Source organism: Amblyomma americanum, chromosome 4 (assembly GCF_052857255.1).
Source record: "Amblyomma americanum isolate KBUSLIRL-KWMA chromosome 4, ASM5285725v1, whole genome shotgun sequence".
In the NCBI taxonomy this organism is placed as follows: domain Eukaryota; kingdom Metazoa; phylum Arthropoda; class Arachnida; order Ixodida; family Ixodidae; genus Amblyomma; species Amblyomma americanum.
In genome coordinates, this window is record NC_135500.1 from 55,565,709 (window position 1) to 55,585,511 (window position 19,803).

The window sequence follows — 19,803 nt, forward strand, 5'->3', positions numbered from 1 at the left end:
AGACCGTCGTGTCAACTGACGATGGTTTTTGCAGCATCCTTGTCCGCCACCAAGGTAAATGCCCCCGGTGAGTGCAAGAACATCGCATGCGATTTGCTCAAACCACGTGTCCACGAAACGATACAGCAGGCTTCACTAATGCAGCGAGCACTGTTGCAAACATCCGCATGCCTGCCCTTTGCGCGATAATGCGACAATACGTGTGCGGATAGCAAATATGACACGGTTTTGTCAAGCCACTATCTCAAACCGTCCGAGGCTGACACTTGTTGCGAGCCACGAATTGCGAACGCGCGTAACCGCGATATTAAGAAATACAGGGTATACTGTATGATGATTCGGAGAACCCAGGCAAAGCATTACCCACTTATATAGCACTTCAGCAGTCGAGCTTGCTTGTTTGTTTCCAAAAGCATGAAATACCAACTCGCCAAAATGCAAAGCTTCTGAACTACAAATGCTAGCGAGGCGGTTCCAAAGACCAAAATAGAGCTTACAAAGTGGAGGTGTGGGCTAGTTGGTTGATCGTGTTTATATATTCATTCATATCGTTAGCCCTTTTTGAGCCGATACAGAGTGGGAGTTAACTGGCGTTTTTGTAGCTGCACGACACAGTGCAACGAAAACGACATAATTGCAGAATACAGGCAAACTCCAGGCATTGTATTAACACAATTAGCTTCAAGAATAATTGTTTCCAGCCCACTTTCTACACAAGAACTCAACTGAAAGGAAAAAACAACAAAAATGGGCTACAGTGTACCAACGATACCGCACGACCGATTATCACTCACTTCACAAAGAGAATAAAAGAAAAAAGAAACACATGCCTCCCAGATTGCTATATTGTTGTCAAGCGTATTTAAGGGCGTTGTTGTAGAGGATGGACTGCTCAAATTAGTCCAAGGAATTAATATCTGTTACGTCGCGCTGTAAGGAGTTCTAGTGTTCAGTGTTTTGTAGAAAAAAAGGAAACTTAAAACGTGTCTTCTCTTGCCCGTGCACGAAGGAACTGTCCAGAGTGACTACCGCGTATAGGACGCGATGTTGATTTTGGAGATACCGTTCTCTGTCGAATATGAATTGGCCTTTGTTCATTAAATAAATAAATTTCAATGTTGGTTTTTGTCGTCGCAGTGAAAGGTGGGCAGCTGATGCGTAAGTATTATTTACATGCAGTTTCCAATTCAAATCCTCTCATATGGTAACGCCTAAATTTTTTAAATGTCTGACGCATGCTTTAGGCTTGTGGTCTAGTTTGTAATCTAATGGTAAAATATTTTTAGTGTTCCTCGTAATCCTTGCAAAAACTGTTTCAGCATGATTTAATTTGATTTTTCATCTGGAACACTTTGTTGAATAGTGTTTTAGGCCGGGCCCAATGAACAAGACCTAATCTTCACATGAAACTATTGAATAAATGGGACAGTCATTTTGAAACAGACGAAACGCAATTTATGTGTTGAGACTTTCAGCAATGTCATTAATGTAACTTAAAAATAGGGCTGGACCCAGTATGGATCCTTTGGGAGCTCCTGAAGTTACTGACATTTCAGCCACGCACTTCAACAAACTGCATTCTGTCTGCCAGGTAAGACTGTATCCATATTGCAATTTTCTTCTTAACATCAAGATAAGCCAATTTTGTGGGCAGTTCAGAATTCGCAACCCGCTCAAATGCTTTTGACAAGTCTAAGCATACAGCGTCAATCTGGCTCCTGTTGTCTATAGCGGATAAAAAATGATGAATGGCTTAAGTAAGCTGTGTTACCGTTGATAAGCGTTGTCTGAAGCCATGCTGATATGTAGTTAAATTATCAGAATTCTCGAAGTAGCAAAACATGCTTTTTTATAAGATATGCTCCAGGTTTTTAAGTTACTGACATTAGCCAATAATTTCCAACATTATGTTCACTCCCAGATTGGCAGAAAAGGACCACTCGCGCCCGTAACCAGTCAGCAAGCAAGTTGCGGTTTTATAGAGACACGTGAAAGATCATGAAAAGATACTCCGCAATCCATTCAGCATAGCGCTTTAAAATTCACTAGGAACGCCATGTGGACCAGCCGAGATTTTTGTGTGTAAATTCAGCAAAAGGGAAAGAATTCTCTCTTCGCATATAATAACGTCTTCCATATCCGAAAGCCCGTCAATATAAAGTTCATTCAAGTTTGCAGTCAGTGCACGCGGCAGCTCGAACAAAGAGCGGATAAATGTATTACACTTGTGAGCTTTACACGGGAATCGCTAAGCGCGCATCCATCATCTATAATAGAATTAGTTATTTCTTTTGACGGAGCAAGCGCAAGAGACGAGGACGTGAATAGAAGAGTATAGACACCGCGCTTATTGACAACTTGAAGTAATCTATTCGCAGAAATTGACATGTGCATCGCATTGAACGTGTGTCCACTTGTAACGCATGTCAATTTGTGCGAATAATCAATCGGCGCTGTGTCTGTCCTCATCTGTCCACGTCCTCGTCTCTTGCGCTGTTCATGAAACATGATGTCACCTCTTCGCGCACTTTAGCGTGCGCTCCCAGACATCCTTAGAGCGTGGGGGGTAGCGGTCTCGGTCACAAAGAAGCTGCCCTCGACTCAGTGTGGCAAGCTGAGCCGGAGACCAACTACAAAGTGACAAGGGTGGTGGTCGTTTGGTGCCCAGCTTTCGCCGGTCGCAAGCAAGAGAATGGATCGGAGCCAAAGGTTTACAAAGCAAAACAATGTTTATAGGGCGAAGAGACGATAAAGGGGATTTCATAATCACTGGTACGAGTACATAAAAAGTGATTTACAACACAATGCAACTCGTGCAAAGTAAAAGTTGACAGAAATTGCAATACAAGACAAGCAATGCACCTAAGGTGCATTAATACAAGAGAAACAAATAAACAAAACAATTTGTTCACCGGGCACTGCGTCAGTCCCACGACCTGAGGAACACGATGGAGCCGTCGCGCAGTTTGGCGCAAGTTGCCTCGCTGGTCCGTGACTGGTAGAGTGGTGTCCTGTCAGCCGAGCGAGCGCGCTCTTCTGAAGCTTAAACGGCGGCTTGGGCTGACAGACAGCGGTCAACGCCACTCATTATAGGCGTGGACCGCGTCTGTTCGTTTTTAGCGCCAAGGCAGGCGCTCACATACACGCAGTATCAACTGTACAATTTCCTTCTCCTTCTCGCGCCGGGGCGCGCGACCCCATTGGTCAATAATAATAATAATAATTGGTTTTTGGGGAAAGGAAATGGCGCAGTATCTGTCTCATATATCGTTGGACACCTGAACCGCGCCGTAAGGGAAGGAATAACGGAGGGAGTGAAAGAAGAAAGGAAGAGGTGCCGTAGTGGAGGGCTCCGGAATAATTTCGACCACCTGGGGATCTTTAACGTGCACTGACATCGCGCAGCACACGGGAACCTTAGCGTTTTTCCTCCATAAAAACGCAGGCGCCGCTGTCGGGTTCCAAGCCGGGAACTCCGGATCAGTAGTCGAGCGCCCTAACCACTGAGCCACCGCGGCGGGTCCATTGATCAAGCGCAAAAACGTTCCAGACCCTTCTGGCGTTGCGCCATCGTCGACGCGAGGAAAGGGGAGAGGGCATCACATAGCGCGGTCAAGTTTACGCCCTCTCCGTCGACATTTAATGAAAATTACTGAGACATTCTGCAACAATCTACGGCGTGCGCGGCCATGACTCCTTTGGGGCCGCTCCGGCGAGCAGAGTGGAAAGGCCAGCAGCATACGCAAAGTTACGCGCTCTCCGGGGTTCCTTCTCCGCAGTTTGTTTTTACGGAGCGCGCGCTGGGCGCGATTGCTTCCGCGTTGCGCCGTTTTTTTTTTTTTTCGCATATGCGCCAAATTTTGTGACACATGACCAAAATGGCGGATCGCCCTACTCGACCGAATTGTCTTCTATCGGTCATACTGCTAGGCACCGCGCTGTTTCAGAACGACCACATAAATCGATGCCTCTAACGTGTAAACACAGAAAAACAACGCTGTAGCTTCACCCAGCACTTGTCCTACTTGTGTGTCGTTCTTGTGTAGTCGAACAGCAGCACTGGCACAGGGTTTCACAGGGTTGGTGCTGTGATCACCACGGCGGGTGCAGGCCATCAACCTCCGTGGGTCCGAGCTTCGCGCGAGCCATCACCACACGTCACCACACGTCACCTCGTTGTCTGCTATAATGTATTTAGTATTGACGCGGTTGATTTGTTTCACTCTCTTTCTCCTGATGAAATAATGAGTGCCGTGGAAAAATGTATCACAGCAGACAACGATGAAGAAGAGTTTATAAGGGTTTGTGGCATTTCGGTAGCTAGCTTCCTTGAATTAGTGCCATTTTATGTAAAGGCTACATTCATTGAATTGGAAGGTAAAGTTTTCACGCAAAAAGCGGGTATTTTCATTGGTTCCAGGGTGGCACCGGTGTTAAGTGACATCTTTTTATCCTTCGTAGATCGAGACATTCAAGCAAACTCGTCCGGGATAGCGTCGCGGATTTTCCGCTACATTGACGAGTTCTTATTTCTTTGTCGATAAAACTAACTTTTCTAGACATATCACCAGATGTTCTGAAAGTGTTTAAAGAAAATGCTCAAGGTCTGCAATTCACCACCGAGGTCACGGCCGATAAAAAGCTGCAGTTTTTAGATTCGAGCCTGGAAGTTCATACGGGACATATTTGTTGGGAATACTTGCCAAGGGCTGGCAAGCCGTTGTTGAACTACAAGTCACATCATTCTAAAACAGTGAACACCAGATTGTTGTTTCATCGTTGTTTTGTGTTTTGTCTAAATCTTGTGACCATTTTATTAATAAGAGCCTCAACGAACAGTCTAAAAGATTAAGAGAAGTAGGTTACCCGGATGATGCCATCTTGTTGGGCTGCAACAAGATAGCCAAAAAACTTAAGACTTCGGCTGCTGTGCCAGGGTCAGAAAGAGTGAAGGAGAGGAATAAGGTTGCATTTCTCCCGTACGTACACCGCCTTTCGCATAACCTGAAAAAGGTGGCGAACAGGCCTATAAAATAGGAGCGGTCCTTTCAGCTCATGACTTAAAAGGATGTGTGCTTTGATGGAAAGAAAGGCTGAAGAACAAAATGAATCCCAAAGTAACTGTGGAATTCAACATAAAACTAAGTATGTTTCATGCTCTGAAGGAGTTTATAAAATTCCTTTTTCCTGCGGACAAGTATACATTGGCCAGACGTGTCGTTGTATTAACACGCGTCTAACTGAGCATGCTAGTACCTTGGAGGCTAAGAAATCTACTAATCTAGTCGATCATGATAGAGACTGCAAATCTTGCTTCCCTACTTTTCATCACAGTGATGTATTGTAGTCACCCAACACAGTCGACCAGGGAGATTATGGAGTCTTCTTACATGAAGACAAAAACTAGATTGTGCGTTAGCAGCCCGTCGGTTTGCCTCCATGACAGCGAGATTCGTTTCCTCGATTCCACGTAGGTGCACGTCTGTTTGCTTTGCTGTCTTGTTTGTTTGCCCTCTTTATATTCCATGCTTTCTGTGAATAAACCTTCAGTTGTGAGTTAACTATGGTCCTGTTGTTTTCTTTCCTTGTTGTCTCCGTCTTTTGCGCTATTTAGACTTAAGTCTATATCACCAACTCGCCTGTCTTGCCATCGTGTTCTTAATCTCATCCGCCCACCAAACCTTCTGCCGCCCCCTGCTACGCTTGCCTTCTCTTGGAATACACTCCGTTACCCTTAAGGACCAGCGGTTGTCTTGCCTTCGCATCACATGATCTGCCCAAGCCCATTTCATCCTCTAGATTTCGACTAGGATGTCATTAATCGCGTTTGTTCCCTCACCCACTCTGCCCGCTTCCGGTCTCCTAACGTTACGCCCATTATTTTTCTTTCCATGGCTCGCTGCGTTGTCCTTAACTTAAGCTGAACCCTTTTCGTTAGCCTCCACCTTTGTGCCCCGTAGGTGAGTACCGGCAAGATACAGCTGTTGCACACATTTCGCTTGAGGAATATTGGTAAACTGATATTCATGATCTGAGAGAACCAGCCATATGCGCTCCTCCCAATTCTTATCCTTCTAGTTATTTCCCTCTCATGATCCGGATCAGCTTTCGCTACCTTCCCTAAGTATACGTATTCCGTTACCCCTACCAGCACCTCGCTACCAATTGTGAACTGCTGTTCCCTTGCCAGACTGTTGAACATTACTTTGATCTTCTGCACGTTAATTTTTAGACCCACCATTCTGCTCTACCTAACTCATTGATCATGCTTTGCAGTTCATCTCCTGCGTGACTCAGCAAGCCAATGTCATCAGCGAATTGCAATTTGTTTAAGTATTCTCCATTAACTCTTATCTCCAACTGTTTCCAATTCAGGCCTCTGAATACCTCCTGTAAACAGGCGGTGAATAGCATTGGCGATATCGTATCTCCTTGGCTGAAGCCCTTCCTTATTGGAATTTTATTTGCTGACTTTATGGAGGACTGTGGTAGTCCATACTACTACAGTTCCTATAGGTATCTTCCAGTATTTTCACATAAGGCTTTCCTACATCCTGATTCCGCATTGCCTGTACGACAGCTGAGGTTTGCACTGAGTCGAATGCTTTCTCGTAATGAATGAAGGCTATATATAGGGGTTGGCTATATTCAGCGCATTTCTCTATCACCTGATTGATACTGTGAATATGATCTATTGTTGAGTAACCTTTACGAAAGCCTGCCTGATCATTTGGATGATTAAAGTCGAAGGTTGCCCTGACTCTATTAGCGATTACCTTAGTAAATACCTTGTAGGCAACGGACAGTAAGCTGATTGGTCTGTAATTTTTTCAGGTCCTTGGCGTCTCCTTACTTATGCATCAAGATTATGCTAGCGTTCTTCCAAGCTTCTGGCACGCTCGAGTTCGTAAGGCATTGCGTATACAGGGTGGCTAGTTTTTCTATCAAATATCCCCAGCACAATCAATTGGCTTGGTGGACGGATGTATAATTGGCTGTGTGATTATCTGCACGATAGATCGATTTTCATGTCAACAAGTGAAGGTGACACAGCTCTGCGTCAAATATCTCGCGGAGCCCCTCAGGGGGGGGGGGGGGGGGGGGATCTGCTCCTAACGCTTTCTTTAGTTGATCTTTTTTTTACTGACGGGATGACGCATTGCTGTACGCTACTTTCTCTCTCATTAACGCCCTGATTACATTCATTACGGTATAGATTTGTGTAGAACTCTTTCGCTTCTTTAACTATCTTACCCATATTCCTAATAACATTGCACTCCTTGTCTCTTTACACATACACCTGATTTTTACCAATGCCCAGTTTCTTCTTCACCGCTTTTTTGATACCTCCGTTCATTAAAGCACGCTTGATTCTCTCCATATTAAGCTTCCTTATGTCGGCTACCTTGGGCTTATCTATCAACTTCGACAGCTCTGCTAGGCCTGTTCTGTCTGTAGGGTTAAACGCCCTCATTCTTTGCCGTTGATCCGATCTTTCGTCTCCTGAGATAGCTTGCCGGTATCATGTCGAACCGTCCTACCGCCTACTTCTACTGCGCACTCCGTAATGATAGCTGTCAACTTATCGCTCATTGTATGAACATTAAGATCGTCTTCCTCAGTTAAGGCCGAATATCTGTTTTGCAGTGATATCCTGAATTCCTGTGCTTTCTCTCTTACCGCTAACTCGTTAATGGACTTCTTCACTAGCGTCTTCCGTTTCCTCCTCAAGTCTAAGCTAATTCGAGACTTCTGTGGTCTGTGGTCGCTACAACGCACATTTCCGTGGACGTCTACATCCTAAACAATGTCAGGTTTAGCGCATAGTATGAAATCGATTTCATTTTTAGTCTGACCATTGGGGCTCTTCCAGGTCCACTTCCTATTATCTCATTTTCAGAAGAAGGTATTCAAGATCCGTAAATTATTTCTATCTGCAAACTCTACTATTAACTCTCCCCTGCTATTCCTAGAGCCTATCCCTTAGTCGCCTACCGCCTGGTCGCCATTCTGATTCTTGCCCACCTTCGCTTTGAAGTCGCCCATCAGTACAGTGTGTTGTGATTTTGCTTTGTTCATTGCCGATACCACGTGCTCATAGAAACTTTCAACGGTCTGGTCATCATGGCTGGATGTAGCCGCATAGGCCTGCACCACCTTCAGCTTGTACCTCCTATTGAAACTAATTACGATAGCTGCCAGTCTCTCGTTAATACTATAGAGCTCCTTAACGTTGCCAGCTATATCCTGATAAATGCAGAGTCCCACACCAAGTTCTCGTCTATCCGCTAATCCGCGATAGCACAGTATGTGCCCGTCCTTTAGTACTGTATACGCCTCACATGTCTTCCTAACTTCCCTGAGCCCTATGACATCCCATTTAATTCCCGCTAGTTCCTCGAACAGCAGTGCTAGGCTAGCCTTACTAGATAGGGTTTTAGCATTGAACGTTTCCAGGTTAAGATTCCAGTGGCGGCCTGTCCGGAGACAGATTCTTAGCACCCTCCGCTGCGTCGCAGGTCTGACCGCCACCTTGGCCAGTTGCTTCGCAGCCGCTGGGGACTGAGGGCGGAGGATTAATTGGGTAGATCATTGAAGGTTCTGGCAAGTACTACACCACAGTGGCCAAATCTGTTCTGGTGAGGGAGTGCGTTTGTCCGTTCTGGTCACCGAGCTCAGGCTGCACCCCAGGCGTTGTTGTGTAATTCGATCGACACGCAGGGTTTTTTTTTTAATCCTGTGGAGAATTTCGCGGCACTGGGATTCGAGCTCCGGTCCTCTTGCAGGTGAGGCGGATGCTCTACCGCTACACCACCGCTGCTTTTCAATTCATCTATATTCATCTATATTTCAAATTAATCTATATGTTCCCAAATTCGTACGATCCGCGCTGCGCCTTCTGCTGTGAAGTGGCTGACTTATACCATATAATATGGGAATGCCAGAAAAGCCTAGATATACCAAGAATCAGTAGCCCAACAACTGAGGACTGGGAGGCGGCGCAGTCCACCTCACATTCAGAGGACCAGCTTTCGCTGGTGAGATGGGAAATACCGGCGGAAAGCCAATGGACTCCTGGAATGAGGGCCCACCCAAATATTCTATGCATCAAACGATTTTCTCTCTCTCTCTCTCTCTTGCTAAACACGACACGGTTAGCCCCGTTCACTTCTTCAGTCATTAATCTGACAGTAATTTTTTTTTTAATTCGAACAACAAATCTGCATTCTTGTCTTTGTTTTTATTGTTTTTATTTTAACGTTTTCAGCACCTGTCAGTCGCCGCCTCTGTCTTATAGCCAATCCCCCTCAGCGGGTATGCGTCATAATCCTCTTGAGGACAACATTCGAATCACGTTCTCCTCCTAACCGCTCGTGCTCATTCCGCTTAGGTCTGTGCGCTTATGGGCGGTGCCGCCTAATTAGCGCCCCAGGCTCTCGCGTGGTTACCACCGTCTACTCCTTCGTAAGTAAGCCACCCAGTGGGTAGGTGAGCATTGGCGGAGTGGCAAAAGGCAGGTGCTATGGTAGGTGTTGCGATCGGTGGGACTTGGGTTGCTTGGGTCGCGTTGCGACATGGGTTGCTCTTCCCGAGCAGCGTCTCACGATTAAATGGGCTGCCGGCTGACACGGTGGGCAGGTTACCTGACACAAAACCGGCTTCAGACAAGCGGACGGAAGGACGGACGGACGGACAGACAGACAGACTGCACAAATGCGGGTAATTTATTTATTTCAGAATACTGCAGGCCCCTGCTTGGCCCAAGCACGAAGTTTTAATAATCCTTCCACAGGTTCACCTACGGAAACCTTGTTACGACTTTCACTTCCTCTAAATAATCATGTTTGGTTATCTTTCCAAGAGACCGGCGCAGCCGAAAGACCGCGCCGGATATCGGTCAGAAGACCTCACTAAATAATTCAATCGGTAGTAGCGACGGGCGATGTGTACAAAGGGCAGGGACGTAATCAACGCGAGCTTATGGCTCGCGCTTACTGGGGATTCCTCGTTCAAGGGGAACAATTGCAAGCCCCTATCCCAATCACGAAAGATGTTCCACGGGTTACTCTGTCTTTTCAGAAAGGGATAACGACACGCTGCTTCCTTCAGTGTAGCGCGAGTGCGGCCCCGGACATCTAAGGGCATCACAGACCTGTTATTGCGCTATTTCGTGCAGCTATGAGCCGCTTGTCCCTCTATGAAGGTTGTAGGGTGCTGGGAACCGAATCAAGAAAGAGCTCTCAATCTGTCAATCTTCCTAGTGTCCGGCCACTATAATTGCTAGCGCTCTAAAAGGAAAACGAGGACCTGAAACTTGTGTACTTGCTCAAGGGGCAGGTTATACAATGAATGGGACAAAGGTGCAGATAGTTCAGTAAACAAAGAGAAAGTGATGATTCTGTGCGCGTGTTTTTGCATATAAATAACTCTATATAGATGGGTTCTGTATGTGCTACCTCATTAAGTATACAGTAGTTAATATGGGAGTGTGTAAATGCGTATTAAACGAAAAGCGACGCATCTAAACTGAAAAATGGTGGTGTTCTGATGACAGCCCTTATTCCAAAACCAATTTTATTAACAACGCAAGCAATATGTTGATTAAACTATATTTATTTATTTATTTATTTATTTATTTATTTATTTATTTATTTATTTATTTATTTATTGTACCCCCACAGGGCAAGAGGCATTACAGAGCGGGAGTGGAAAAAACAAGAATAAAGTTAAACTATACAGCAGTGAGACAAATTTAAATACCTAGCTGAGTAAACAATGCTAGCTATGGGTTTGCGGAACATCTCGTAGTTATTAAGGTCAGCAATATCTGCGGGAAGGTGATTCCAGTCGCATGAGGTATGCGGGAAAAAATGAATGAGAAAAATATTTGGTATTAAAAGTATCAAAAGCGACTTTATGAGGTTGATCAGTGCAATGGGTTACATAAAATGGCTGTGGGATAAGGCGACCGCGCAGTATGGGGTAATGGTACAATTTCCTCAACGAGCGACACGAGACACTTTGCGACGAAGTGACGGCAATGGAAGATAATTACTAGATTTCATTGTATTTATGCTTGTATTGCGGTTGTAATTACTGAAAATGAAACGCACAGTTATTTTGTATCATCTCAAGACCATTAATATAAATGTCATAAGTAGGATCGCAGACTGAAGTTGCATACTCCAGTTTGGAGCGAAGCAGTGTTTTATATAGCAAAAGTTTCAAAGAAGGAACGCTGAAAAATTGCGACGTAAGCAACCTAGCATGCGATTAGCATTGTTGATTGCGTGTCCGATGTGAAGGGACCAGCTTAGGTTATCAGTGATGTTAACGCTAAGGTATTTATATGATGTTAGACTCTAAAGAAACTTTATCAATGTAATACGAAGACCGGGCGGTAGATTTTCATAAAACACGCATGGCTTTGAATTTCTTATTTAGTTGCATTGACCATTCCTTGCACCAGTTAGCTACAGCGGTAAGGTCAGACTGAAGTAGACAGCTGTCATTGGTATCGGTTATTTCTCTAAAAATGACAGAATCGTGCGCAAAAAAAAGATATGAGAGTTAAGAAGAGACCAAAGATCATTGATGTAGATTAAGAACGAAAGAGGCCCAAGGACTGAGCCTTGAGGAACGCCTGAATGCACTTCAGTAAAACCGGAATTAAAACCATTAGCGGTAAGAAACTGTGAGGGATTAAGGAGAAAACACTCAATCCATTTCGGTAGATTCGGATCATTATTAAGATGATTTAGTTTCAATAAGAGGAGTCTGTGACATACCTTATCGAAAGCATTACTAAAACCTAGGAATATACAGTCACCTAGAGATGATTTGTGAAGGATACGGTGTAATGCATGTGTAAAACATATTAGTTGAGTTTCGCATTAGTAAAATTTTCGAAAACCGTGTTGTGCCAATGAGAAGAAAGTGTTTGATACAAAAAAATTAACAAGATTTGTAAATATTGCGTGTTCAAACATTTTGCAACATGCTAGCTAGAGAGATGGGACGGTAATTGAGCCAACAATCATGTTTAAAAATATAGCACAATGTGGTTGTGGTATGCCAACATTACTGACATGTTTTCATAGGTCTGAAGTAATTTTTTTCTTGCAGGGGCGTGGAATAAGGGTGTTGAACCGGAACCAAACCCGAATTTTTCCCGTAACCGAACCGAACCCGTATTTTTTTTCAACACCTTGGAACTGAACCCAAACCGATACAATTCAACGTAACCTGTTCGGGACTCGGTTCAGTACTACTTTTTTCGCAACCCAACACATTTTTCCTTATTTTTTTCCAGACGAAATTAAATGTGCTAGCGCCTAGATTTATCCACCGAAAGCTGCCTGCCCTAGGCAGTGCGAAAATGGCATTGAGTCTATGTGACAGCAAAATTGAAGGGAGCGTGGTGTCTAAGCAGATTCCTAATTGGCGCTTCTGTAATGTGCTTTCCCCAATTCTCAAGCATTGAGTCCATATTTATGTGAAATATAGTTTATTAGACCTCCCACCTTTCATACATTTGCGTACAGTTAATAGAATTGTTGGCAGTGCTCTCTAACAAAGCACCGAGTGAGAACGGCTTCCTTTTTTTGTCATTTACGGTAAATATGTGAAACACAGACGCAACGAGCCAACCACCTTGCACAACATTTCCTTTCTGAGGCACTCGTTGTCTCAGAGAGAAAGGTATTAAATAAAACTCCTTCACGATGACTCAGTGGCTATGGCACTCAGCTGCTGATCCCAAGGCCGCATGGCGGAGAAACGCGAAAACACGCGTGTGCTGTACGATGCCAGCGCACGTTGGTCAACCCCAGTTAGCCTGCGTTAATCTGGAGTCCTCCACTACAGCGTCCCTGATAGCCCCCGTGTCGCTTCGACACCTTAAACCCCAGACATTGCTCTTATTACCAAATAAAGGAAGTATCAATCGGTGCAGTTTTTTCTTTCACAATCCAAATGCACGCGACAGAAATAAGCAAGGAAAGGCGGACTTCCCTTACAAAAATTTCTTTAGACAGTCCATAGACTGTCTATGAACTTTAGTCTAAGAAGTCTATAGACTGTCTATAGACAAATCCTTTAGAGCAGTCTATAGACAGTCTATAGATTTATGGCCATACACATTTAGTAGACTTGTCTATAAACAGTCCACAGACAGAAGTCTACTGAAAGTAGATAGCTCCATAGACAGTCTAAAGACACAGGTCCATAGACAGTCTATAGAAGATTTATAGATTTATGGCCATAGACTTTCTATAGACTTCTGTCCATAGACCGTCTATAGACGAATGTCTACTGATAATAGACACAGGTCTATAGGCAGTCTATAGATGATCTATAGACTTAGGCCATGCACTTCCAGGTTCTGTCTATAGACAAAAGTCTACTGGTCCAGTAGACAGGTCTATAGAGTGTCCATAGATATTTCAGTTATGTGGCCTGGCAATGCTGTAGACATTTGTCTATAGACAGTCTATAGAGCTCTGTCTAAAAAGCCTTAATAGACCATTGTCTGTAGACTGCCTATAGACAGTCGTCTACAACTGTTGAAAAAGGTCACCACACGGTCTTCACAAATGACATGACGATCAATATACTTACAATTTAGTTTATTTCCAAGCTATGCAGGCAAGGAATATGCAATACATGCACCATAAGAATGCACCACATAAAAATAAATGTTGAAAGTAATGGTCCGACTATAGTTTCCTCAGAAGCAATCTTGCGACCTGTTGTCTGCAGTCAGTCATCCAGGCATGTTGACCTGTACAGTGGAAGGAAAAAAATAAGAGGAACTGAAAAAAAAATTCCCACACCATCTCTACAAATGTGCTTACAACACAAGGCATATATACCCTGGCTATCCCATTCAAGAAAGCTAGTCAATGTTTTGGTTTGGTTTTATGTGGTCCAAAAACACAAGGTGACTCAGGCTATGAGAGGTGCCGTAGTGAAAGGTTGCGTAGTAATTTCGGCCACCTGCGGTTTCTTACCGTGCACTGACATTGCATAGAACACAGGCCTCTAGCATTTCGCCTCTATCGAAATGCGACCGGCTAGACCAGGATCGAACCTGCATCATTCAGGTTGTAGTAGTAATACAGTTTATTTGGGACAAAAATATACAAAATTTGTCCTGGGTGAGAAGGCTTATGGCATTTTTGCCTGATGAGGCCATCCCACCCCTGATAGCAGTGGCAACCACTATAGGCATATTCGAACACATTTGCAGTACAGTACATCGTACAACAACCAATATGTTTGCAAACACACAAAACAAAACAAATGGACAACCCTAAGGACTGTGTGCATGCTTCTGCATATGAAAAAAAAAGGTTTACAGATTCCCAAATACTATTTACATGTACAACATACCAAAATATCATCCATGACAAAAGAAATTCTTCGACTTATTACAGTAGAACCTCGTTACAACGAACTTCAAGGGACCACCGAATTTAAATCGTTATTTTGAAAAATCGTAGTACTGAAAAACCATTATTTTCATGTCAGTAATGCATCACAAGAACTAAAATTACGTACCTTTGCAGCAGATTTACGTGTTGGTAAGTAAATAATAAACGATAACACTGGGCACAGTTTAACTACAATTTATTGCTTGAAGAAGTCTTATTTTCTTCTGGCGAGTAGACGACAAGCGCTGCAGGACGAACGCCTCCACATCCTCGAGCTTCCTGTGCACGTCATCAGGGACATCTTTGCAGCGCCCGAGGAATGATCGGGTCTTCTCTAGAAAGACTAGGACATCCGAGCCGGAAACAATCTCTTCCTCTTCGTGCGCTGATCCAGTGTCGGCATCGTCTTCGTCGCTACTACATTCCTCTTGCTCACGCACTTGATTCACGATGTCTTCGGTGGTGAGCTCCGCGGATGTGGCCGCCGCGCTGTCGCTATCCACATAATTCGAAAGTCGCTGTCCACATAAGTCGCTGTCCACGGAAGTTGCCCAGCCGCAGACGTTTTCTTGAGGGAGCCAGCTGCGACTCTCGATGTAGTTTTATGATCTTGTCCCGATCTTTGAGCATCGTTGCCATTGTTGACGGTGTAATGTCAAGCTCCCTGCACAAGTCCGCTTGCTTTTTTCCAGCCGCTGCGACAGAATGTCCGCTTTTTCTTTAAGCGAAAACTGGCGTCGCTTCTTTTTAACGCGGGGGCCAGGAGAACTCATTGTCAGCAAAGCCAATGCACAACACAATCACAGCGCCGATAACTTTGCAGATCCTAACATTCGCTGTCAACGTGGTGACACTGCGCTGAATAGGCTTAAGACTACTGCGCAGTATGTGACCACACGCTGGATGGATGATAATGGCCTTACCCTTTGTATCGGGCGGCAGCTTGCACCGCCTAGCCTATATTCATTCAACGCGACACTCGCGTGATGGCGAAACCGCTGGGGCTGTATCCGTTGCAACGAGTTCCCCAGCGCATAGCTGATGCTTCGGATGATGATGACAGGCGTCAGCTTCAGGGATTCTGTACGGAACTTCGACGGAAATAACGAAGCGTCTTGCAACGAATGCGAGATTAAATGACATACGTTATTCTGAAATATTCGGTAATTTGAAATTCGTAGTACTGAAAGTTTTTTACATTGAAAGTATAGGCATTTTGGCGGGGATTTGAAAAAAATTCGTAAATCTGAAAATTTCGTTAATCTGATGATCGTAGTAACGAGATTTTACTGTATTCCATTAGGTACATATGTCTTAGTGTTTTCTTTAGGCAGTGATGGGTAGATTGGTAATAATTCAAAGATGGCTGGATATTGATTAAATAAATTTGCTATTTGCATACATAATCTCACATCACCATAGTTGGTGCGAGGTCGGGGCACCTGTATTTTATCTTCCCTAAGGAGATGTGGAGTGTGTTTCTTTTTGTATTGAACCTCAAATTTGAACGGTGTAACATATACCGGTGCACATTTCCAGAAATAACATATTTGAATAGCTTACTGATCTCTAGTATGTCATAGATCTTAAAGTATGGCAAGCAATATTCTATTTTTGGAATTTTCGAATACCACATATTGAGCGCGTTTGCAGAGGGTGAAGCTAATCAAGGTTTCTTTGTGTTGTGTCTCACGATACCAGGGAGCAATATGTTAAACGTGAATGAAAGAGAGCATAGTAAGTTTGTTGCTTCACTGGCAACCTGGTTAATATGCCAAAAACACGTGTAAGTTCAATTCGGAGAGCTTTTGTGTGCGAATTCCAGAGAAACATTTCATGAAAGATAACACCTAGAAAGCAAATCCTCTTAGACTGGTTGATAATGTTATTCCGGAACTTAAATTTGAACTCACTATCTTTTTTGCTACCTTTAAGCTTGAAAATCAGGTATTCCGTCTTGTTTATCTTTAGGTCTAGTTTATTAAAGGCTAACCAAAAATCTAAATAGTGAAGCCATTCATTTGCTTCCCTGTAAACGAAGCTTTCATTGTAACCTGAAAAAAAATACATTAGTGTCATCTGTATATAATACCGTTTCAAAGCAGCCTGGGGTGTTTATAATATCACTCATATATATCAAGAATAATATGGGGCCTAGAATGCACCCGTATGGAACTCCGTATTTAATAGTGCCTTGATCAGATTCGGTGCTCTTTATTGCGGTGTATTGCTCCCTGCAAATTAAACAGTTTTCCATCAGGGCATGTGCTGTACCTTGGATTCCATAGAATGGTAGCTTTATTAATAATATATCAAGATGGACAGAATCAAAGGCTTTCCTGAAATCAAGAAATAAACCCAAAGTAAGCTTTCATTTCTAAATGTTGTCAAGAATTTTCTCTTTAATATAAAGTAAAGCAGTTTCAGTTGCTTTATTCTTCCTGAATCCAAACTGCTTGTTTACTATCAAGTTATGCAGTGAGGAAATTGACAATTCTTTTGTTCATTCTGTGTTCAGCAACTTTTGAAAAGACTGAAAGCACTGACATTGGTCTATAGCTGTTCAAGTCTTCAAAAGCACCACCTTTATGAATAGCTGAAACACGCGCAAGCTTCATTTGGTTTGGAAATATCCCTACTTGAAGTATGCAGTTGCATATATGCGTAAGGGCTGGAGTTATTAGTGCGGCTACAGCTTTCACAGGGGAAACTTTCACATCATCGTAAGCTGATGCACAGTTGTCCTTCAGCATCATGATTATGTTGAGGACTTCTTCGGCGCAAGTTGGAGTGAGAAATACTGCTTGAGGACATTGAATATTCATGTACTGTTCACACGATAATGTACCATGAATATTATTTGAGGCACCAACTTCTACAAATTGCATGTTGAAAAGGTTTGCAATGTTTTCGTCAGTTCAGCCCTGTGTAGGTAATGCACAGCGGTAATGTCTTGTGTAATAGCCTTAACTTGCAGCTTTTCTTCAATCTCATTTACTTTGCTTAGCAAGTCCTCATCCTGGGTTTTTCAGTCAATATATGAAGCTCTAGGGTTAGAAAGTGACTACGCCACTCCAAATCATCTAGGTCCTGCTTCAGCTGAGTTATATCACTACCTACATTGTTAGATTTCAGCCCTTCAACTCGCTTCGTTAGTTGTTTCGTAGTTTTTTCTTGAACAGTCAGGTGGTTCTGAAAGTCGTCAAACTTATCAGAAAGCAACTGCATTTGCGACTCAAATGAATCAAACTTTTTTGACAAAGGCAAAAGAGAGCTTCATTTCAGTCTGCAGTAATCTGAATATCACGTTGGAATCATGCTGCGGATTTTTTGTGGTGCTTGTGTCCTTGTGGTTGCCCCGACAAGAGTCACATTTCCATGCTTTCTTTTTGGCTTCGCGCTTAGCATTGAAAGATTCTTCTGTTATTCCCACGCATGCACCACGATGAAAATTAAATTTGCACTCTGAGCTTGTTGCAAATATACTCTCAGTGAGTGGAAGACGGCAAGCACAACAACGAGCTATAGTAGGCTCAGAACTTTTACAAAAAACTCATCCACTTAGCAGCAGCGACGACATAAAAGGAAAACAAAGTCACATTGAGTGAACCATAATTATGCACAAACCTGCACAAAGGCAGAGACGGTTACATGATGCTCGCCGTTACGGTCACCACTGCCAAGTGAGGTCCCAGTCAAAGGAATCTTCTTTTATAGCCCACAGTGAACCGTTGATGCTGTGCCGGATTTCCGGGTGACACCAACGACCACGCCTTCCTGGTCCGCTGCTCGAGACTACCGTCCGTCTTCAGGGCACGTGCGATGACCAGTGAGATGTACGGCTGCACAGTGGGTAATCTGCACAAAGGCAGAGACGGTTATGTGATGCTCGCAGTTATCGTCGCTACTTTGCAGTGGTGACGATAACTTGACGTAGCTTTACATAACATAACTGATGACTTGACATAACATGAGCGCCTGAAGAACACGATAACCACTGAGCCATCGTGCCGGATTCATCATTTCTGTAAATATGCACGACAAATTATAAGTGGCTGTCATAAAACATTGTAACTAATACCCACATTCCGTGCAGCACTCTACGTCTACACTAAATACCTACTGCGAATACTGACCTCTGTATGCATTCCCTTTACATTAATTTGAATAGAATACTTAGAAAACTTGTGCCACTTATCATCATTGACTCGCTATGAGCTGTTGAGAATGCTGCCCCATAAAAAGTACATTCAGTGCTCCTTGCAAAAGGATCCCAAATGGAGAATACTCAAGCATTTATTCTTATACCCGCTATTGAACAAGCGCTTCAAAGTACCCTACATGAATCCTGGTACATGTGCCGGTACTCAAACGGGCACAAGCCATGCAAAACCTACCAGGCAGACTGCGAACCAGTTCACCACGGTTCTGCACCCACAACTTGAAACACTAAGACGAAACAGCATACTCATACACCAGCGTGCGCTCTTTGGAACAAGCGAGTTACAGCACTTCCATGCTGTGCTCATTATCCAGAAAAACTCAAACAGCACATAGTGGCTGCAGTAGCGCCATTTCAGAACCATACGTGAGCTTCAGACAACAAGCTCATTATTGTAAGGATGAAATACCATCTCAAATTCAGTTAAGTTTTTACTTCAAGTGCAGCCCGGACAGAGCAGTAAAAAGGAGACACTTGCATGCAGGTACCCTAAACTAACGCGGATAGAAAAATCAACGAAAGCAACGAACACGCTCAAAATAAGAATTATTTCATTGAAACAATTAACGTGTTCATCAAAAGGCGCAGCCATAATAAAACAGCGCGAGCAGAATTGCATTCGCGGCGCAAATAAGCGCCAAATTACATTGGCGTTTTTGTAAAGTAGCAGTCTGAGATCACAAACGCATACTCTGCCTCCGGCAAAATTGGTAGTGGAGAAATTTGTGCACGCGTAAGCGGGATTCATGAACGAGCCTCTGGGAACGAAATGTAAGCCATCTCTTATCGAGGCGTCCTTTACTCAGCTTTCGAAATCAATTGCCCGCAGGCCAGCAGCGGCGTCCAACGGCTCGGATAACAGGGATAGACGAATCCATACGTGTGCAACGAAAGGGGAGACGGTATGCAGCTCGTAGGTTCTTCTTGGTGTTTGTACACGCTCGCCATTTGCGCCGGCAACAACTTTTTTTTCCACCGTCACTCTATTAGCATTCCTCCACCGCCGCTTCACTACAACTTTGACAAACGCCTCCGGCTCTAGTCAATAGCGTTACAAAACATATTTGGTGAAACGCCGCTGCCCTCGACGCGCACCGAGTAAGCGGCTACAACAAAAAAGCAATTAATGCACACCTCTCAATGAAC

General features: G+C 43.8%; 1 protein-coding gene and 1 long non-coding RNA gene across 2 annotated transcripts in view; both read right to left on the reverse strand.

Annotated features, from left to right (window-relative positions):
* The window catches only part of LOC144129507 (nose resistant to fluoxetine protein 6-like), a 224,208-nt gene that overhangs the window by 189,987 nt on the left and 14,418 nt on the right, over positions 1-19,803 (reverse strand). The window lies entirely within an intron of this gene.
* LOC144130122 (uncharacterized) lies at positions 13,614-18,381 on the reverse strand. Its single transcript, XR_013313977.1, has 2 exons — positions 18,063-18,381; positions 13,614-13,783 (listed from the first exon to the last, which is right to left on the reverse strand). It is a non-coding gene; the product is annotated as an uncharacterized LOC144130122 (long non-coding RNA).